The 23,943-nt window shown below is 34.1% G+C and overlaps 1 pseudogene; it reads left to right on the top strand.

The window, feature by feature from the left end:
• Positions 1 to 1,669: 1,669 nt before the first annotated feature.
• On the top strand, positions 1,670 to 6,198 carry LOC149551085 (DNA replication licensing factor MCM4-like; annotated as a pseudogene).
• The last annotated feature ends 17,745 nt before the right edge of the window (positions 6,199 to 23,943 follow it).

A 23,943-nucleotide genomic window follows, 5' to 3' on the forward strand; every position in this document is an offset into this window, starting at 1 on the left:
TCCTTTAAATAGATAGCATTAGTAGAAAATGAATCAAATTATCAATGTATGGTCATTAACAATTAATGACATTAACCATTGCTTTAACTTATCCTACCCAACTAATTCTTAACCAGAAACTGGAAGAAGAAATTCCCAATAATGATCAATAGAAAATGAGGTCTATAATGCCATTTTATATGAATCAAGGAATCTAACTGTTAGCTAGTAATCAACCAAAAAGGAAATTACCTGGTAAGTAGTAACAACAAGTTCCATAGGCTTAGGGTAAAACTTCCCATTAATATTACAAGTACCTAGAGATTATATCCATGTAAGCTTTCTATGCTTTGTCTTTGTCTAATAGAAATGCTTGAGCACCTCTACGCATCTTACCTGCATTAAGTAGCAAAGGTCAAAATGTTAAACTGATTCAAAAATTGGCAAATTTAAAAGATATACTGTATACAAAATGGGCATACCATTTCAGCTGGCAGGTTAAGATCAAATGATTTGTAACTCGGCCAAAACCCAGCTGTCAAAACTGTCACAGTCAAGTCTCTGCCAAGATGTGCTTGATAATTTTCATTGAGATAATCATCAAAATTCCCTTGGTTCTCAATTGCTAATGTTAAATCTGTGACCTACATACAAGCACACAAATTTTTACACAATTTACAATTAGATTAACTTCATTGATAAGAATCAAAGTGAGTTTTTTATTTATGTATGATGTAGCATACCATTCCCTCCATTTTAGAAGTAAACTGACCACCACACTGTTGCTTCAACTTTGTCAATATGCTTCTTTCATGATCATCATTTGCACTTTTATCAAACAATAGTCTCTATGCAAGCTTCTTCCTGCAATTTTGACAAATATTAATTATATATCACAAAACATAACAAGACAAAGTACTAAATTTTAAAATAGCATTATATGGATGAAGATTGTCATTCACATCATGAATTCCAGATGTGTAAAGTTTTCATTCATGTCATGAGTTCCAGATGTGTAAAGTTGTCATTCCTCATGCTTTATGGCCTTTGGTAGAGTCTGGGTTAATCTATACTTGATAATTCCAAACAATAGTCATTTGAATTTTTTTAAAGCAATTAAAATTAGACTAGTACAAAAAGAAATTGAACCATATATTAAGAATATGGAGTATGTAACCTGGATATACCAAAATAGAAAATGTATCATATTCTAATAAACAGAACTCTACTGTTATAAACATTGGATTAGATTGTTTGAAGTAATAAAGGTGAACCAGCTAAATAATGGGCTAATAAAACATGCTTTATTGCTAGTGAGAAGCATTAAAAACTATATTAATGGTATGTTAGCCTGCACACCTAGATTCTGGGTCAGTTCAACCATGGAGATTCCCAGGGTCCTATCAAATGGGTCATACCAGACAACCCTTCTATTCTACAAACCTCAATGGGTGGTCCACATTGACTGTCCAAGCAACTGCCTCCTTAGGGAATCAGCATAGCAGATGCCTATGTACCAACTTTTGGTGCCTTCTACATTAAAGAAACCTATTTTGAAGATATTGCCTTGTACCAAGAAACCTTTTGGACAGAGAATTGCCTATTAATTGAGTCAATCATTTCTTTTCAATTTGTATAATATGTTTTGTTGAAACACACATTAATTACCTCTTTTGGTTATTATAATTAGATGCCCTAGTCTTCTGAGGGTGACCTTGATGGAAACCCCCCCTATTCTTGTTTGGGGCACAAACATAAGTGTTCAAGATGTCAATCAAGTAGTTAAGTGCTTTCTGAGGAATTTTAGTGATGATCCTTCAGCCCTTGAGGGGAAATACATGAGGCTCTTGGAACAGGTTCAAATTTGTCCCTACTGGCTTCTTATGGTTACCATCTAGTCTCATTTCAAATTATTGGTTGAGCACATTTTCTTTTGTATTCACTTCATTTAGTTGATTCTCTTTTAGACAATGGAAGTCGAAGGTGATTTGCTAAATATTGATTCAATGAACATCTTTGAATATGATGAAGACCTTTATGGCAAGATGGTCAGATATCCTCTTGAAGTTCTCGCCATTTGTGACATTGTATTGATGGATGTAGCTGTTCACCTCAAGCCTTTGTGGGAGAAGCACATTTAAGTGACTGAATTGTATTTTTGGAAAAATATATTTTGTCAGTTACTGTGTTTTCATTTAATGACTTTGTTGTTTCAGATTTTGTTTATTTATGCACATAAATATGCCTCAGACTTACATATAACTGCCATTGCATTCAGGCAAGAATATTCAATCTTAGAGATACAGTTAACATGTAAGATCTGAATCCATCAGGTAGGAAATTCTTTTTAAAGTTACGTCTTCATTGTTTAATGCTATTTGAAAAATCTAATAAGGGGGTTTTGTTGTCTTTGAAATCTAGATATTGAGAAGATGGTTTCAGTTAAAGGAATGATAATTTGGTGCAACTCAATTATACTAGAAATCAAAGAAGCACTCTTTAGGTGCCTTGTTTGTGGATATGCTCCAGCACCAGTACCTATTGATAGAGGTAATTCATTGGATTGCAATTGAACTCTTAATATAATAGTTAATTGTGTCTTTATTGTATGTTATGTTTGTTTCTCAATTCTATTTTGCATAAACTGTGGTGGAGAATCTACGACTTTAAATAGATTCATGCTTATGAAAGTGATCTCAGAAGCTTTTAGATTCTAGGATTTTTCAAATAAGATCTTACTCCTTATTGTGACACGACCACTATTGATCTGCTCTCTGTAACCTTAATTGGAACTAATAGGACACCATACATGAGGTTCTTCTCACATTGAGATGTTTTCTTGATGAAAGCTATATATGAGAGAGCACATTTTTTAGTGTGAAAAAATCCTTGTATGAGAACTTTCACACAAAATTTTATTCTCATATTCCATGAGAATCTTCTACCAAATTTTGTCAAACGTATTTCATGTTTTAAAAAAAAATCTCATATCTTTTCTTCACTACGTACAATGGTACTTGGTGTCTAAAAGTGTTTTTGCTGGATTTTTATTCACATCCTATTTTATGCTTCAAATGCTGAGGTTAGATTGATGAACCTACACATTGTGCAAGGCCAGAATGTGCTACTATGAATTCTTTGACATTGATGCATAACAGATGCAGGTAGGAACTTGTTGATTTTAGTTTATGCATGATTTGAAGCTGCATTTTCAAGACTCTGAAGACAACTATATCCTTTTAATTTTTGGTTAGGTTTTCTGATAAGTAGATTGTAAGGCTACAAGAAATGTCTAATGCCATTCTAGAGGGGAAAATCTTGCACACTGTTAGCTTGCTGATGCACAACAAACTTGTTGATGCGGCCAAACCCGGTGATCCAATCGAGGTGTATCTAACATTACATGATATACAAATTCTACACTCATTTTTATTTCCAAGCGTTAGCATTTGAAGATTGACATTGGTTTTGTTTTGTAGGTTATTGGGATTTTCAGAGCTATGATAGTTAGAGTGGGACCAAACCAAAGGATTGTGAAATCTCTATTTAAAGCAAAGCTCTCAAGCCTATCTTAGTCCATTTAAGTTGGAAATGAGGACCTTAATGTTGTATTCTATGATTTCTAATTCTAATTTGTAAATCATTTGCTAGTGCAGACCTACATTGATTCCCTTCATCTGAAAAAGGCAGACAAGACAAGATTGTGAGCTGAAGATCCAATGGAATGTGATACCAATAGTGATAGTTTTGCCTCTTTTCAAGAGGGTGATATGTCACCAGCTGATTATGAAGCTAAGGTATAAACTCATACTTTTTACCTTTTGTATATAACATGAATTTTGCAAGCTCTGAAATTGAATTTTGACTACCAATTTCCAAATTGAGAAGTTGAAAGAACTATCTTGCATGCCCGATATCTATGAGAGGCTAACTAGGTCCTTAGCTCTAAGTATTTGGGAGCTAGAAGATGTAAAGAAAGGGTTCTTGTGCCAGGTATCTTTCTTTGCATTCATGTTCAATTAATTGGTAATTTGTTGCATGTTTTTTGAACCATATGTTAACCATTATGCTTCTTAAACAACTTTTTGGGGGAACTGCAGTAAAACTAGCTTCAAGCGGTACTTTTTGTAGTGATATCAACATCCTGCTTGTTGGGGATCTAGGTACAAGTAAGTCTCAACTACTTTAGTATGTGCATAAGTTGGATTCTCAAGGCATTTTTACAAGTGGTTGTGGAAGCTCTGTGGTTGGTTTGACTTCTTATGTATCAAAGGATCTTGAACCTAGTGAAACAGTAAGTTATTAACTCAATTTGTTGATCATTGAGCTCTTTGGGCTGCCTGCTCCCCCACTGCTACCTACCACTTTATTCTATATAAACTACTTATTTCTTTGAACTCAATAGGTTCTAGAAAGTGGAGCACTGGTAATGAGTGATAGGGGTGTTTGCTGCATAGACGAGTTTGACAAGATGTCAGACAATGCTCATAGCATGTTATAGGTGGTGTGATTTTTCTCCGAGCTCTTCAAATTATGTGCTTTTACTGGTTTCTTGACTTTGTAATCTATGCTGTTGGTTGAATTGTATATCAATGGCTGGTCATTCCTTTGAAGTAGGTTATGGAACAACAAACAGTGTCAATTGCAAAGGCTGGGATCATAGCATCTCTGAATGCAAGAACATCTATTTTAGCTTGTGCCAATCCTAGTGGTTCATGCTACAACCCTAGATTGTCAGTGATTGACAATATCCAACTTCCTCCAACATTGCTTTCCAGGTAGAGTATGTTTGGTTTTAGAATTCAAGCTAGAGAATTTATTTGTTGTCACTCAAGTATAAAAGAATCACAAAAAATGCCTAGAGGTTTGATTTGATCTAGCTAGTGCTTTATAAAGTTGATGAAAAAATAGATAGGTGCCTTGCAAGGCATCTTGTTGCATTACATTATGATGAGCCAGAGGTAAGTTTTGATTTGGTCAATACTATGTAGTAATTAATGGGGGGTCCAATGACCTCATATTTTTGATGTGAACTACATTATGATTCTAGGACCAAACACTAGATGCATTTGACCTCCCAACTCTCACTTTGTATATCACTTATGCAAGACAACATATACATCCTAAGATATCTGATGAGGCAACAAAAGATCTAATTCGTGGTTATGTTGAAATGTGTAGGAAGGGAAACTTCCCTAATAGTAGCAAGAAGGTTAGCTCAATATATTCTCAAATTCAATTTCTGTATAGTATGCTTACAAGTTACACACATGAAAAAAGTAATAGTATATCTCATACTTCTACTGAAGAATGCATCTAGATGCAAGGCAATTCTCATGTTATGTTAACTTGTTCTCCTGAATGAATTGTATAGGTTATCAAAATGACTCCATGGCAAATTGAAAGCTTAATAAGAATAAGTGAAGCCCTCGCTCGCATCAGATTCTCTAAGTGGGTAAGAAAATCCTATGTAGACAAAAGTGGGTTACATTCCTGAATGTTTTAAAGCCAGATTGAGGCAATAAAAAGATATCTTACATTCCAATTTTTCAGGTTGAAAGGTGTGATGTGGAAGAATCATTCTGGCTTCTTGAAGTTGGACTTCAATAATCTACCACTGATCATTCAACTGGTAACCATTGTGCATCTTTGGCAATGAGGATTGTCAGTTCATTTAGTTGTATATTGAATGCATTATCATCACAAAATTAGTCATCTCTAAAAGAACTATGTTAATTGGAAGCCACTGAATGCATTTGAGTGTCATGGTTACAGGGACCATTGACATGGATCTCATAAACATGGGAGTCTCAACCAGTGAAAGAATGAGACGAGTTGATCTTATTTCATCACTGAGGATTTTTATCATGGAAAGGATGCAGGCAGGGGGACCATCAACTCGTATTACCGAGGTAACTTTCTTTATATTGCCCTAAATAGTGTTGAGAAAATTGTTGGTATGGCACCTAACCAGATATGAATGAATGCAATCACAGTTGATGGAGGAAATGCACAAATAGGGATCCAAGGAAGTCAGCCTGAATGATGTAAGTAATTATTTGTTGTGGGTAAATTTCAAGCTATTTCTAGCTTCATTTTCTTGGGGGAAATGAATACATTATGAGTTATGTTGTTCAATTTCAGATTCATAATGCAATTGAAAACCTTGTGAGTGAGGGGTTTGTTACAATTCATGGGGACAATGTGAAGAGGACCTGAATGAGTTTTGAGGATGATATGGCCCCTATAATAATTAGTAATGAAGTATCTGATAAGACTATGGTCAGTGTGTTGTGGAAAACTATTTTAATATGCCCTAAGCTTCATGCTCTATAGTACATTGATGGGTACTTTCTCTTGTAAGAAAATCCAAAAAATTGAAGGAATCCAAAGCTTGGGTGTACTATCTGTGACAAAGACAACCACCGAGGTAATGATGGATATCTTATAATTCTTGCTCAACTAAGAGGATGATAATTATAAATTATGAGAATCATTGGTGTTTTGTTCTATCAAGTTTTGGAGTGAGGAAAAAGTAATTGCAATTATAAAGGTATTTTTTTTCAACCAACGTAATGGAAAAAGTTCATTTTAATGTTCACAATGGCATTTTTCCTCTCCCTCTAGTTTCACGTGGTTACCTAAATATAAAGAGAATTAAATATAAAAAGAGCAATTTATTTTAATCTATATTTTAAATTAAATATAAAGAGGAGAAATTAGAATCTAATCTTGATGTAGTGATGATTCTATGGTGGTGACTTCAATAATTGACAATGTTGAATATCATCAGTAGCTTGTCTTCCATACACACCAATGATGTAAATCATGGTGCTGTGAAGACTTGGTTTGCTATGAATAGCTACAAGGGAGAAACAACAAAAGTGCAGAATGCAGATGAACTTACTTGGCACAATGCATCATATGCTCTACTATGAAGCAACTACAAGATGTGCAAACACATAGCTATTAGCTATTTCTCTAGATATGATCATAAGAAGTTTTCAAGATGTAGAACATTGTTATTATAAACTTGAAGCACTTATAGGGAAAAGGGACTGAAAAAAAAAAGACGGCGAAGAATCATTATCAAATTGGGAAGTCATTATTCAAAATTTATGAATCAAAGGGAATCACAATGTACAAGATATTATAGAGGTGAATTCAAAAGCTTTATAAGAGTCTAGCAATCATGATGATGATACATCGCAAGGATAATCTCTAATAAATGCTACCCACAGTCAGTTTCAAGCCAGAGAATTCAGGAAAGAATAGGGATTGTTTGAAATTACTCGGATGCAGTAATGATGCAAATTTGTTCTACAATAGCCATTGTCTCAGGCGTTGTCTTTCTTCATAGGAAAATATACCTACAAATAAATTGGACATGTTGTGATTAATGTTTATATCTGCACATATGGTTTTTGTTGATTAATGTTTTCAAATGTAACTAAAATGATTACAAACATATCAAAAAGGACCTTCACAGGGTCTTATTACATCAACTGTTCTAACATGGTCATGTTGGTTATCTTGAGACCTTAATGTCTTCTCATGCCTTCAACCTTGACCTTGATGCTCCTGCATCATTCTCCCAAGGATCAAGGAAAGTTGGATCATCATGGAACTGAGTAGGTAGACCTTCTAGGAAGTTGCAATACTTCAACCTTGTAAGTGTCACGTCAATGCAATGGTTACTAAACAAACAATTTAAGTTGATAAGAAATGGTTGTTATGAATTCAAATTGTAAGCATCACCTCAATGCATTGGGTATTAAACAAACAATTCAAGCTGATGAGTATGGGTTTTTATGAACCACAACTCATGAAATTTGCATTAAGTCCATACCTGCTATTTATAATGAGTATGGTTTTTTTTCTAAGAACATACCTGCTATTTGCAGTCAGTAAGTTTCTATATCCTCTAAGAAATTTGAAGCAATGAGCCAAAGTCACACGGTTGAAGATGATCATTGTCCCCTCAAAGCGCCATCATTTGATAAATTGTTGCATTGAAATATGATCTAGAAAGGGCCTTTCCACATAGTATGTTGGCACTCTTTGGCAATCATCGATCATGTGGTTATTGCAAAGAGGCTAAGGACCAAACATGGAATCATGGAGATAGTGCGTGGATGTACAAAGAAAATTTGTTGCTCTTTAGCTACTAATCTTGCTTTGTGCTTGTCAATTAAAACATTATTTTAAAACTTGATCTTAATACTTTTTATAATCAATGGCTTTCTTTACAATGTCTATCTCTCAACTCAACACATTGTTTCATTTTTCTTTCCTTCTTGCTTCATCATAAATACTTGGTTCACAAGCACTTATGGTGTTCTTCTTGCTAAGATTATGAAGTGGACAATGACTTTCAATCTAGATAATCAAATGTTTGGCTCAACTTTTTTGGGTAAGTGCGATGATATGTAGTGCACTATAAATTTTCTCTTCAACGAAAGGATTAGCACCTCTAATTTTCAAATGGTGATCAACCAGAACTAGCTGACAATATAACCTTAAAAATACATTTTATGCCAAATTCCAATCACAGTTAAAGATATTTAGCTATTGGAAAATGGCAAGATTATGTCTTATTTCAGATATGAAATAAAATGGGCAAGAAATGTGGAAGAACGTTAAGTTTTTATCCACCAAAACATGAGTAAAATTGTATAAACTGAATGTATTTTTAAAAATAATGTCAATCCCCTTTAAAAGAAATATTTTGCATGCAACTTACTTGCTGAAGATATTTCAAGTTCAACAACTCTTTAATCACAGGATCCACAATAGTTGGAAGCTTTGACCTGTCTGTCAGCTGTGGCTTGGCCTATAGCAACAAAAAAGTCATTAGTATATGCATCTCAACATTTAAAAAATACATCAATCAATTCAGGTCAGTTCCAGTCTATAAATTAACTGCCATTTGTTTCTTCTTTGACATATTCAACAATCAAGTACAAGGTTTTTTATTTTGGACTCTGCCCTGATGAGCATTCCCTTACAATCAAATTTACTTACTTTGGCATTGTAGTTTGCATCAAGGATAACATTTGATGATTTCAAATCACAGTGAATGATAGATGGATCGCAGTGCTCGTGCAAATGCTTCAACGCTCTGTAATATTTAGGGCATAATGACTTTAGATTCTATTGCACTATCTTTATTTTTACAAAAGAAAAACACAGAGAATCTGCTCTTGGCTCAAATCATTATCACTATTGGCTCAAACCATTTTCACTGAAACTAAATGAATAGACATAAGAAAAGAGATAAAACAATGCCAAAACAAAGGATGGTCTATTTAGAAGTTTTAACAGCCCATAACCACTTTAGGAGGCTTATTGAACCTATTTAGAATTGAAAGTGAATAAAAATGGGACAAGGTTAGGAATTGAAAGAGAATAATAAATGAGTATAGAATCTCACTTGAAAATAAATATAACTAAAGATTTAATGTGATGAAGAAGATTGGAAAAGAAAATGCCAATGAATAGAGCAGGTCAGGATGTAATGATTGTGTGGACAATAGAAACATCTACCATTTTAAGCTTTGAAGCCATGGGAGTTGGCGCAAAACCCACAATCATCCATATCACAGTTTTGAATCAATGAGAACCTACAACATCAAATTATGTTCTTGGCAGCAGCAACTGAAGATTTTGTGCATGGCCACACATTTGTTGAAGTGCCACGACTCTACAATATTTTTATTCTACATCAACAAAGGGTAAAATGGACTTAAAAGTACAAAGTTATTTTTGAACATGTTATAAAATTAAAAAAATAAATACAAAAATTACAAATATAACTACAAGAAAATAAAAATAAAATAGAATAAAGAAAAAATTGAACATTCCAACCATTCGTTAAAGTAATTGATGCAAAGTGATTGAAATGCATTCAGACAACCAATGCATTTAAAGATTTATTGGCTACAGACCATTATCAGATTGAAATTAAACTATATATATTTCCAAGTCTGTCTTTAACACCTATATTATGTGCAACATTTCATATATTGATTCCTAGCCAAGACTTTTTTAATTTTAAATTCAGACTTCTTTTTCTTGTTTCCATATACTGATTATAAATCACTATTTTATGCAGAACATTTATGACAAAATTTTACAGAAACAAATTCTAAAATATATTAATGATAGATAAATCTAAACTCAAAAATAGCCCTTTACCTACAAGATTTGAATAGAAATAAAAAAAAGTCCAAATTGATCGACATCAAAAAAAAGTGAATAAAAGAGATATACCAAGTACAGAGGAAAAGTGACCTATGAAAAGTGATGAGACTTTTGATAAGGTTTTGGGCTAATGAGATTATTGGTTGGAATTTATCAAAACTGAAATGCTACTAAGATAATTGCTGGAAATGTTTTTAAAAGATCTTTGGTTCTATTATTGTATTTAGAAATAGGATTTTTAATTTGGGCTAAAATTGAATTTCATATTTTCTTAAATTGTGAGCTCCTGTAGTTGCAATTTATGTGTACTGAAAAGAAGAGGGAATATAGTTGAGAATAATTAGAGAGGCCTTTGATTGATCATTTCTATTTTAATTTAGTGTTTCATTGCAATATTCTTTGCACAATGCTGAAAACATAGACTGATAATAATCCAACTATTTCATTGCAATGTTCTTTGTGCGCAACATAGCTAGTATTGAAAGGTGGTGAATGAAAATGCACATACCTGAAATGGGGGTTTCCATGATCAATTGAATTGGGAAGAACATGCATGCTCTCAGGCATTGAATATTTTCCATCTACTCCTAAATTGTGTGGGCAATAACCAAATTCCTCACAAGCCAGAAAGATCTGCATGATATGAGAGAAAGATCACTGGTTTTGTAAGCATCAAGATCGTGATTTGAGTCATAAGCTGAGAAAGGAGAAAGTTGAATTCCCACACGCTCTACATTGATTTCATCAACAACTGCTTCCACAACTTCAAGAGAAAATCTAATTTAATTGTAGAACAGTTGATGTAATAAGTGTAATGGGATAGTAACAAATTTATTTTTGGCCAAGTTGGAAATGCTTCAGTGTATTTTGGTGTGTAGTGTTAACTATTGGCTCCATTGGAGGGGTTTAGCTAATCTAGAAGAAATATAGGATCAATGATGGTGATTCCCTGTATTAAGTTGCACACAAGATCCTCCAAGTTGGAAATGCTTCAGTGTCTTTTGGTGTGCAGTGTTAACTAGTGGTTCCATTAGGGGGGGGTTAGCTAATCTTGAAGAAATATAGGATCAATGATGGTTATTCCCTATATTAAGTTGCACACAAGATCCTCCAATTTTCAATTGATTGATTGCAACAAATAAAATTTTGCTCTTTCTATGTATTCAAATAAGGAATTTAGTTGAACCAACCAAGAAATGTATTCAAGAAACACTTGTGTCCTTCTTCAAATTCCAAGAGAACTCAACCAATGTTGTTCTTGCTTTAGTAGATAGCCCCTTTCACGTCCTCCCTTGCCTCTCTAATTAAGTGAATACTCATAGAAGTTGCCTATCATGAGAAATGGAGCGATGGGGATTACATTACTGCCTTAAAATTCAATAATAAACTAGGTGTTCCAACTATTCATATATGTGCTATTGATACAAATTTGAAAATGGTCCTTACTATCAAGATAATTCGAATGGAGATTGGATGTGAATATTGATTATGAAGAAAATGCCTGCCCGAATCAACTCAGAGCAACAACCTGATAAGGCACAATAAGCTTGTCTCCCAAAGAGGAATAATAGTTAAGGAAATGCAAGGCTTAACTGATTTGATAGCGTTGTGGAAGCATTCGGGCCTATTCAAGCTTCTTATAAGGAATCAACTTAGAGCTATTCAAGAAGAAAATATTGTGGAAGATATCAAACTTAAACACCTAAATGAGTCAACCAAAGCCATTCAGAACTGATTTGATACCAAAGAAAAGAGAATCAAAGAATTACCTTGCATGAAACTCCAACTAAATGCTTTTCGTACCAAACACCAATGCTGCAGAACTCTAAAATAAATAACTAGATGTAAAATAAAATAAATAACATCAACATTGGAAACTATGATAGCATTAAATAAAAGGTAATCTATTCCATCCAACATATGTTTCTTGAAATATGAAAAAACTGTTCAACTAAACAAAATGTCTGTAACTTGTATGCACTCCATACTAATAAAAAATGTGGTTTGAGGTTCTTGAAAGGGCCAATGTTTAGATTCAGTATGTTACAAAATACTCATTAATGCTACTTAGGATTGATAATACTATGTGGAATGGTGTGCAAAAAGTTTGGTAAAATCATTATTATCTACATAATGGAGACCATTGAACATGTAAAATCCACAATTTCTTGAGTACTTTGATTTGTATAATACCACATAAAATGTATGGTCAGCTTATATTCTACTAATATGTTGCAACTATGTCAAGTTGAAAACAAATGCATGCTCAAAAGAAACTATATTTCATATTGGAAAATAGAACATGCTTTCAAGTTACTAAATGACAATAAACCTCCCTGGCTAAAGGTCTGATCTCTCTTGGCAGGATAGATTGAGGTGCCTAGTTCTTGTAAGGGACTTGATTTGCTCCTCATGAACCCTTACATGTATACTTTAATGGAGGTTGGTAGTACTTTTGGATGAGTGTCAATAATCTTTGTTTTCAAGTTAAGCTTTGGGCTCATTATTTGGGGAGTATATCCCTCTAATGTGTGTATTTCATTGGTCATTAAGGTTGTCAAAAATATTCCCTCAATTTCAAGAGTGACCTTTGTTATGTTAATACATGTTGTGCTGACTAGTTTTATTATTTTAATTGTTGGCTAAGGTATTTTATCATATGACTATACATTTTTAAATGCAATGGTTAGGTTTTAATTGACAACTATTTGTCCTTAAAATGGTACTAATTCTATCATAGAAAGGGCACATTTATGAAAGACTCTCCCTGTATCACTTGCACTGTAAATTGAAACCCTTGGAATAAGGCATTAATTGTTATATACTAATGCAATCATTTTGGTCTGAATTGTTATTCTTTTTTTTCTACCATGACTTATTATCTTGTAGTGGGGTAGGATTTTTTATGGTTACAATGTTGTGTGCATGTCATTCTAAGCTCATCCCCCATACATGGATCATATCAAAATAGAAAAGGTCATTGGCAAAGCTAAGAAGCTCAGTGATGTGTCCAAGGTAGATTTGATGGATGATTTCCTTGAGATGGAGAGATTGGCTTTCATGGATTCAACTAGATTGGATTGGGCAAAAGTAGGAAATTTAGATGAAATAACTGACAAGAATGTTTCAGGAAGTTTTGATATTTCATCTAATCAAGAAGATAGAGCTTTCTTAGAAGAAGCTCTTGCACAAAAAGAATCAAAGCTTCAAACTATCAATCAAGAATGCTCTAAGTTGTTAAAAAAAATTAACCATTTACAAGAAAATCTAATTGTTCTGCAAGCTAGAAACACTTGGAATGAATCTGCCCAAGTTAGTCTCAAAGAAAAGCATGATATGATCCTTCCTGTTGATGTTAAGGGTGCAAACCTACACAAAATACTAGATGAGGTCAAATATGCCATGGCAATAGATGCTAAAAGTACTAGAGATTCTCAGACACATATCTGGTCTTCTGTGAAAGCTAACTTCACTTCTCATTCTGATACTAGGATTAGAATTAGTTCTATTAATGTAGAGTTTGCAACTACTATTGTCAGCGTCGTTAATTTCTTACAATCTATAGTCCAAGACCCTGAAAAGACTCAAAAATTTAAATCATCAGATATTGATAAACTAGTTTTTAGAATTCAGGAGTTTTCTCAGTTAGTGGATTACTTTTTGTAGTGCAAAGAAAACATTACAGAGTTAATTGTTGAATTGATATCTTTGTTATCTCAATTTAGGAAAATGTTTGCTCTTGGTTTCAATGAAATCTTCCAAAATGAAGCCACAGATTTTGGCAACCAATTTCCCAACCTAATGTAGTCTAGTTTTCTTCGTAATTCGATTAGTAAAAATAATTTCACAAGACAAGAAAGTGCTCAGGATCTTTTAGGAGAAGAAAAGGCTAATAGCCTATGCTTGCAACTAGCTGGTGGCAATTTATACATAATTAGGAAGCTTAACAACATTCAAGTAGAAAAAAAATCTTTGGAACTTGAGTTGAATGCCCAAGTAAGTAGAATTGGAGGCTTGAACTCCCAAATACAAAGTTATGGTTAATTTTCTTTATAACATATGGCTTAAGATAATAATGGAGGCCTAAACTCCCAAATAGTTAAGCCTTTTTTGGTACATCTAGAGTGGCCAAACACTTGGCAAGTCGAGGTAAGGCATTGTTATGGAAATAATTAAGGATGGGCTGAACTTGTGTAATCATTTAGTGATGGGGTTCAAGTCCATGGCTTTAGTTCTCTTGGGACTTCTTTTAATATCATGTAGCTTGATACAAGCCTACAATCAAGGTAATCTAATGCATAAGTTGTAATATTGTCTAGTTTGAAATCTTTCAAGAAGCGGGTCATCTATGCATAATTCATGTTGTAGCAAGTGATAGTAAGCATATCTAGAAGTGATGATATGGTCTTCATTGAAATCTTTGTAGAAATGGAGCTTCTAGTATAATTTATATTGTAGTAATTGATAATAAGTGTTAGCTATATGAGATTTCTACAATCTATAATATTTCTTTGTGTTGTTTGTGGACTATGTTTATTTGTATGGACATCTTAGATCATATCTACTGATCCAACATCATGATCTTCAAGAGTTCATAAGTAGAAAGATGAAATCTGTAAAGTTCTGATGTTGGATCATTGAATAAGATCTGAATGTTGATGGAAATAAACATACACAATTAAATCAAGAAACGACAGAAAGAAATGGTAAGTATATCTAAAACTGATGAAAATCTTGTAACATCATAGTTGAAATCTTCCTTAAAATAGATCCTTGCATAAATTATGTTATAGAAACTAACAGTAAGCATGTATGAACTGATGAAGAAGTTACAATACTGTCTTAGTTGGAATCCTTCGAGAAATGGATCCTCTAGCATAACTTATCTTATCGTAACTAGCAGTAAGCATATCTGAAACTGATGAAGAATTTAGCCTACAATGAAAAATTGCTGACTTGGGTCTCTTCTCTTGCAGATCAAAGTATAAAGAGAGCATTACAAATGGACCATCCAGTTGCTTCTACAACCGATGAATCATTCCTTACCTCCTTTGGGAAGCACAAGGTATTTATATGATATAAAGCTCTCTTATCTTTCTAGATGGGTACAAGGGTTTTCTCTCTTTAAGTCTTGGGTGACTATATATAAGACTTCTATAAAACAAAATGAAGTCAAACATTGTGTTTGATACAACCTTAGATTCTGTTAGAATTCTTTAGAATAACTGAGAGGGGGGATGAATCAGTTATTCAACGTACAAATGCCCTAATAATACTTTTTCTCTACTTTCAATGAATCCATACACTTTTCATCCATCCATACTTAAATCAACCATATTAGCAAGTTACAGTAAATCAACATGCAAAGATAAAACATGCAAGATTAACACATGACATAATGATTTACGTGGAAACCAATTTGGGAAAAAGCACCAGTAACATGCTACTTGATTCTCACTCTTCTAAAGTGATGCCCTGTTAAAGGCTTACAACCCACTATTAAATGTGACCATGTTAGAGGATTTCACCAAACTGTTAGGAATGGGCCTAGTTAAAGGACTTTAGAACATTCTCTTGGAATGTCACCCTGTTAAAGGATTTATCTCATGGCTATCAAACCAACCTAAGTCCATAGGATTTAAACTAACTGTTATAATTGCTAGAAAGTAGCGATAATGGCCTTTTGATCTAATATAACTTACAACATACTTTGCAGATTTTAGATCACACTTTTAGTTTAATCCTTATGCTTGTCTTCAATCACTTCAGCTCTAATTGCTTGTCTTCTTATCATGCTTCGTCTCCTTGAGTCTTCTTACTCATCATACCAATGCATCCATAACTAGGGTCTTCTTACTGAAATAGAGTAACTAAGCTCTCTATCCTCCTTAGCACCTCCTTCAGCATTTTATGCTTTCATGCTTGACTACCTCTCTCTCTCTTTTCTTCATGAACTTATGACTCCTTAAATAGAAATGTAATTTAGCTTTGTCGCTCAATTCTCCTTCTTCAATTTTAGGTTTTCAAATGGATTAGGTAGGAGACCTACCTCATATCTTGTTCTCATCTAGAAACTTCATCAATTGTATCCTTAAAAATGTTTTACATGGTGTTCTATGCCACCAACTCATCACTGTTATCTTCCATTTAATTCACAAACTTCTAGATAACGACCTTGCCAGCTTAGATCTGGCGAATCTTCAATTTTCAAAATAATGCAGCAACTCGGCATTATTGATTTACTAGTGCTCAACACCTCTGTGTTACTCGACACTATTGGTTTACTGGTGCTCGGCACCTCTGTGTTACTCGGCACTTGATAAACTCTGTATCACTCAGCATCTGAAGTTTACTTGGGACTTGAAGTTTACTCAATATATGAACTTGCTCGACATCTGAACTTGCTCAGCATCTGAAGTTTACTCGGCATCTGAAGTTTACTTGGCATTTGAAGTTTACTTGGCATCTGAACTTGCTCAGCATCTGAAGTTTACTTGGCATCTGAAGTTTACTCAACTTCAACTAGGAATTTGTTTGGCACTTACTAGCTTACTCGGCTCCTTCTCTCTATTGAACTTTAGTTAGACTTAACAGATGTCTTAGGTAGAACCTTACATCTTTGATATGTTTCAGTGTGCCCATTCTTTGTGTCTCATAGTATGTAATCAAATACACTTTTTCATCAATGGCTTAGCTGATCCTTGTACTTCATTACAATATCATAACTTCAGCCTTTCTCTAGGTGTTCTAGTTGATTGCCTCCTCCTTGTCAATCAACTACTTGATAGTATTTGGATCACTAAAGCAATTGTCATTCCTGCAAGTAGCAAGTTTGACATCAATGACAAAACAATGATTGAGAATATTCTTTATCATTTCCATATGATCATTCCAACAACTTTCCTCACGATCTTTTCAATCATTTCCAACAATCTCCCTCTTTGGCATTGATGGAAAAACCAAACTAATTAATTGATCAACTTAGTTACCACCAAGATTGTATACATTGTCTGCTACTTTTCTTGGCTGCTGCATCTTTACTACTAATCTCATATATCTCCCTCTTTCATATATATCTCCCTCTTGCTTTGTATTGATTAGGTTTCTGCACATTTCAACCTCTTTGACATAAATGCCAAAGGTTTAGCATATTTATCATGCAAAATATGAGCTTTGGCTTCTTGTTGTTTTCTCCTTCTATCACCATGCTTGTGATTGATTTCGAGTTTCTGCTCCTGCTATCATCTTCTGCATCATTCTTTTGATATTTCAATGATTCATTGCTGGTGATGCAGGGAAGCTTCCTTGTTGCTTTAAACTTCTTGAGTTAGGTTTATTACACCCAACTTGCCTCTAAGATATTCTTAAGCATCCTTGGGCAATGGTTTGGTGAAGATATCTGCAGTTTGTTCCTTTGTGTGAATGTATTCCAACTTCACTTGTTTGTCTTCTAAAAATTCTCTGACATAATGATATTTGATTGCAATGTGCTTGGTTTTTGCATGCATTACTGGATTTTTGGATATGTTTATAGAACTTGTGTTATCACAATACAATATCATAGGTTTTGTTACCTCTTCTTTTATTCCTTTCAATAGATGTGTGAGCCACACAATGTTTGTGCAATTGACTACTACTACCACATATTCTGACTTTGCAGTGGACTGGGATGTGCATGTTTGTTTCTTGCTAGTCCAGGTAACTAGCCTTTTGCCTAGATATAATGCACCTCCACTTGTGCTTTTTCTATCATCAATGTTGCCTCTCCAATCCGCATCTATACATTGTTTGATTGACTTCAACTAATTCATCATTCTTGGACAGCTTATTTCCTATTGTCATTGGTGTGCTGATTGGTTTGGACTCCTCCAATCCAAACGTTTTAAGAATCTCTTTGATGTACTTTGATTGTGTCACAAATATACCATGTTTGAGTTGATGTACTTGCAATCCAACAAAAAATTTGATTTCTCCAAACATAGACATCTCAAATTCATGTTTCATTTTGTCAGCAAAGCCTTTGCATAGCACTTCCTTTCCACCAAACACTATGTCATCCACAAAGATTTCAAATACAATAATATCTTTACCTTCTTCTTCTTTGATTTACATGTTGTTGTTATCATCAGTTCTTTCAAATCCTATTTGCAAGTCTCTGATACCATGCTCTAGGTGCTTGTTTCAAACCATAGAGTGCTTTATGTAGCTTACAAACTATATCCCTATTGTTCTCATCAACAAATCCATCTGGTTGTTCAATGTAGACTTCTCCTTCTAGTATACCATTTAAAAAAGTAGATTTTACATCCATCTGATAGACTTTAAAATCTTTATATGCAGCATATGCAGGTAAAGTTCTTACTCCTTCCATTCTAGCAATAGGGGCGAATGTTTCCAAATAGTCTAGTCCTTCTTCTTGAGCATAACCCTTGCATACTAGTCTAGCTTTGTTTCTAGTAATCTCACCATTCTCATCTAACTTGTTTCTGAATACCCACTTGGTGCCAATCACATTCTTGTCAACTGGTCTGGGAACCAAACTCCAGGTTTTATTTTTCTTGATTTGATCAATCTCTTCTTCCATAGCTTTATACTAGTCATCATCTTGTAATGCACCATATACTATCTTAGGTTCAAATTTGCTGATCAGACATGATTCATGTCTTAGTCTATTCCTTGTCATTGGTCTTGCATCTTTGTCACCAATTATCTATTCAACAGGGTGATGTCTTTTTACATATTTGGATAATCTTGTCTCTATCCTTGTTTCCATGTTTGATCTTTCAGATTCAGGATCACTATGCACTTCGTTGTTAGGTTGTTCTTCATCATGTGTACTATCTTCAGAATTAGATTGTCCATTTCCTTCATTTTGCAACTCGACTTCTGAATGCAACTCGACATTCACTAGTTGGGACTCGGCTGAGACAGAAACTTGTTGTTGATTTTCAATTTGATTGAAATCATCTTCATCAATAGTCATTTCTTCATAAGAATACACAAATGTTCTGTACTCTCCCATTTTCTTTGGTACTTCAGCTTTGACTTCTGTGTGCTCATCAAAGTTTACATTTGCACTTTCCACAATTTTGTTAGTGTTAGTATTCAAACACGTGTATTCCTTACTTCTAGTGGAGTAACCAAGAAATATGCCTTCATTACTTTTTTCATCAAATTTTCCATTTCTAGCATCTTTAAGGATAAAGCATTTGCAACCAAACACTTTCAAATGTTTTACATTGGGTGAGTGACCATACCATAATTCAAAAGGTGTTGTATTTGTACCTTTCTTGACTTGTACTTGGTTCAGTGTATGAATAGCTACACTTACAGCTTCTCTCCAGTATTTTAGAGCAACAGTTTTTTCCATCATTAATGTTCTGGCACAGTCAATCACAGATCTATTTCTTCTTTCAGCAATTCCATTTTGTGGGAGATTTCTAGGAGCCAATGTTTTTCTTTTGATTCCTTTATCATTACAGAATATCTCGAATTCATTTGATGTGAATTCACCACCTCTATCTGATCTTAGACATTTCAAGCTTTTTCCTATTTCCTTTTCAACTCTAGCCACATACCACTTAAACATTCGAAAAGCATCAGATTTTTGTTTTAAGAACATAATAGTCATCATCCTGAAATAGTCATCAACAAACAACATTATGTATTTATCTCCTTTATAGCTTTGTATTTCCATTGGACCACATAAGTCAGTATGAACTAACTCAAGTACTTCTTTAGATGTATAGTTTTTACTTTTGAAGCTTGACTTTGTCATCTTTCCTAGCTGACATTTTTTGCACATAATATTATTAGCCTTCTTCAATTTTGGTAAATCTCTGACTTTCTTCATTTTACTGATGTTGACCAGATTGTCAAAGTTGACATGACATAGCCTTTTATGCCATAACCATTCATCATCAAATTTTGCAATAAAACAAGAAACATCACCCATATCAAGGTAAAACAGATTACTCCTTGTTTGATCTCCTTTTCCTATCAGTTTACCAACAATATCATAGATTTTTGCAATTTTGTTTCCAAATTCTACTTTGCATCCTATATTGCCTAACTGTGAGACACTCAACAAATTGTAGTTTAATCCTTCAACATAGTATGCATTGTCACATGAAATTTTTTTTGTGAGCTTAATGGAACCTTTTCCTTTGATTTGACATGGAGCATCATTACCAAATCTAACACTATTTCCATCATACTGAGTAAAGTTAACAAACTTACTTTTGTCTCCTGTCATGTGATGTGAGCATCCACTGTCTATGATCCACCTATCATTCTTGTTCATACATGTTACCAGTGCTGTGGGATCTTCTTCATCAGATTGACACTTCATGGCTACATAAACAACTTCATCATCATTATCATCAGAATTTTCTTCAACAATGTAACACTTCTTACCTTTTTCTTTGTAATCTCTTTTGTCATCATCTCTTCTGAATTTATTTTTGTTGCCTTCCTTGTAATCCTTTTTCTGTGTACACCTGGCAGCAATATGAACTACTTCATTGCAATTGAAAAAAATGATAGGCATATTACCTTTGAATTTTCCTTTACCTCTATGAAATCTTCTAGCAAGCAATGCTTGCACTTGTTCCACATCTTCCTCATCAGTGCTACTGTCACTGGATACATACTTCATTTTTCTTCCTTTCTTTGATTTTACCTATTCAGCATCTTTCAGTGATAACTTGGCCTTAAAAATAGATTCAACATTCTCAGGTCTGTAGTTGTCAAATTTAGATAACTCAAATGCAGTGAGTCTACCTATTATACCTTCAAAACTGAGAATGTTTCCTGGTATACATCTTAGCTCTTGTATTGCTGATACTCCAATAGCATAGATAGGGAGCAAGGTTCTTAAGAACTTACTATTAACAATATCTTCATCCAGTTGACCACTCAAGCATCTTATTGCACTTACTACTTCTTTTATTCTTGCACCATACTGAGCAGCATTCTCATTTTCCTCCATTTTCATATCATCAAACTTTCCTCTGAGACTTTCTCTTTTTTCTCTTTGTACATTCTGATCTCCTCCATAGATGTCTGATAGGGCTTTCCACATCTTGAATGCAGTGTCACATCCTTTGATATCATCAAATTCAGCATAGTTGAGTGCAAAGGCAATTTCCAGCATTTTTTGATTATGCTGCTTGTTTTTCATGTCTTCTGCAGTAAAAGTACCAGTTGGATCTACATGTTCAATGACAATTTAATTTTGGGCATAATATCCTATGGATCCAAGATGTAGCTTCATCAAGCTTTTCCATGCAACAAATTTGTCTTTGTTGAGCTTGGGAACTTCTCTCTTAGGTATTTTGATCTTTTCTACTTATAGTCCCTTTAAACTGAATCAACAATCTTGCTCTAATACCAATTTTTAGAATTCTTTAGAATAACTGAGAGGGGGGGTGAATCAGTTATTCAAGGTACAAATGCCCTAATAATACTTTTTCTCTACTTTCAATGAATCCTTACACTTTTCATCCATCCATACTTAAAGCAACCATATTAGGAAGTTACAATAAATCAACATGCAAAGATAAAACATGCAAGATCAACACATGACACAATGATTTATGTGGAAACCCAATTTGGGAAAAACCACCAATAACATGCTACTTGATTCTCACTCTTCTAAAGTGATGCCCTGTTAAAAGCCTGCCCTGTTAAAGGCTTACAACACACTGTTAAATGTGACCTTGTTAAAGGATTTCACCAAACTATTAGGAATGGGCCTAGTTAAAGGACTTTAGAACATTCTCTTGGAATGTCACCTTGTTAAAGGATTTATCTCATGGCTATCAAACCAACCTAAGTCCATAGGATTTAAACTAACTGTTATAATTGCTAGAAAGTAATGATAATGGCCTTTTGATCTGATATAACTTACAACATACTTTGCATATTTCAAATCACACTTTCAGTTTAATCCTTATGCTTGGCTTCAATCACTTCAGCTCTAATTGCTTGTCTTCTTATCATGCTTCGTCTCCTTGAGTCTTCTTACTCATCATACCAATGCATCCATATCTGGGGTCTTCTTACTGAAATAGAGTAAGTAAGCTCTCTATCCTCCTTAGCACCTCCTTTAGCATTTTATGCTTTCATGCTTGATCGCCTCTCTCTCTCTTTTCTTCATGAACTTATGACTCCTTAAATAGAAATGTAATTTTCCTTTGCCACTCAATTCTCCTTCTTCAATTTTAGGGTTTCAAATGGATTAGGTAGGATACAATGTATCTACCTCATATCTTGTTCTCATCTAGAAACTTCATCAGTTGTATCCTTAAAAATGTTTTACATGGTGTTCTGTGCCACCAGCTCATCATTCTTATCTTCCATTTAATTCACAAACTGCTAGATAACAACCTTGTCGGCTTAGATCTAGCGAATCTTCGATTTTCAAAATAATGTAGCAACTTGGCATTATTGATTTACTAGTGCTCAAAACCTCTATGTTACTCGACACTATTGGTTTACTGGTGCTCGGCACCTCTGTGTTATTCGGCACTTGATAAACTCTATATCACTTGGCATCTGAAGTTTACTCGGCACTTGAAGTTTACTCAGTATCTGAACTTGCTCGGCATCTGAACTTGCTTGGCATCTGAAGTTTACTCGACATCTGAAGTTTACTCGGCATCTAAAGTTTACTTGACATCTAAACTTGCTCAGCATCTAAAGTTTACTCAGCATCTAAAGTTTACTCGGCTTCAACTAGGAATTTTTTCGGCACTTACTAGTTTTCTCGGCTCCTTCTCTCTAATGAACTTTAGTTAGACTTAATAGATGTCTTAGCTAAAACCTTACATCTTTGATATGTTTTAGTGTGCTCATTCTTTGTGTCTCATAGTATGTCATCAAATACACTTTTTCATCAATGGCTTAGCTGATCCTTATACTTCATTACAATATCATAACTTCAACCTTTCTCTAGGTGTTCCAGTTGATTGCCTCCTCCTTGTCAATCAACTACTTGATAGTATTTGGATCACTAAAGCAATTGTCATTCCTGCAAGTAGCAAGTTTGACATCAATGACAAAATAATGATTGAGAACATTCTTTATCATTTCCATATGATCATTTCAACAACTTTCCTCATGATCTTTTCAATCATTTCCAACAAGATTCGTGTAGCATTTATTGTAATCTGGTTCTTTTTGTTTTTTGGTACAATCTTCTCTGATTCATGATATGTTTTTCATGGTAGGTGTTAATGAGTAGAAAACTATTAGTGGAAGGGAAAGCATTCAGAGAGAAGAAAGTGGGCCATAGCAGCAATAAGTCACCTAAGGGTAGCCATGCACAAGCCTCCAAGATTGGGTCTGACTATGAGTTGACAGGTGCCAGTTTAAACCATAAATCTTCACAAAATGAAGCGAAACATTGGGCTTCAAATGAGATGACTAAATCACCTACTCAAGTGCACATACCTCCTTAGATGTATAGGAAGCCTAATTTTAACATTGATTATAGTGGACCCCAAACCCACGGCCCTAAGCACCACTAAGTTGGTTTTGCAATATTTGTTTAAGCATCATCCAAAGAGGATATTACTAGACAAGAGATGGGATTAACATTTAGAGTTTGGATGTAAGCAAAAGTATATGTAAACTTAGACCAAGTAAAAGAGAACAAACAAATCAGGGCTTCTCTATAGATTTGTAAGAAGTTCATGACTCAAAACTCAAACTAGTTCTGTAAGCTCCATCCATGGTGTCAAATGTATGAATTAGATA

The sequence above is a fragment of the Cupressus sempervirens genome, chromosome 6 (genome assembly GCF_028749045.1).
Source record: "Cupressus sempervirens isolate cs-2001-9-10 chromosome 6, ASM2874904v1, whole genome shotgun sequence".
NCBI lineage: Eukaryota > Viridiplantae > Streptophyta > Pinopsida > Cupressales > Cupressaceae > Cupressus > Cupressus sempervirens.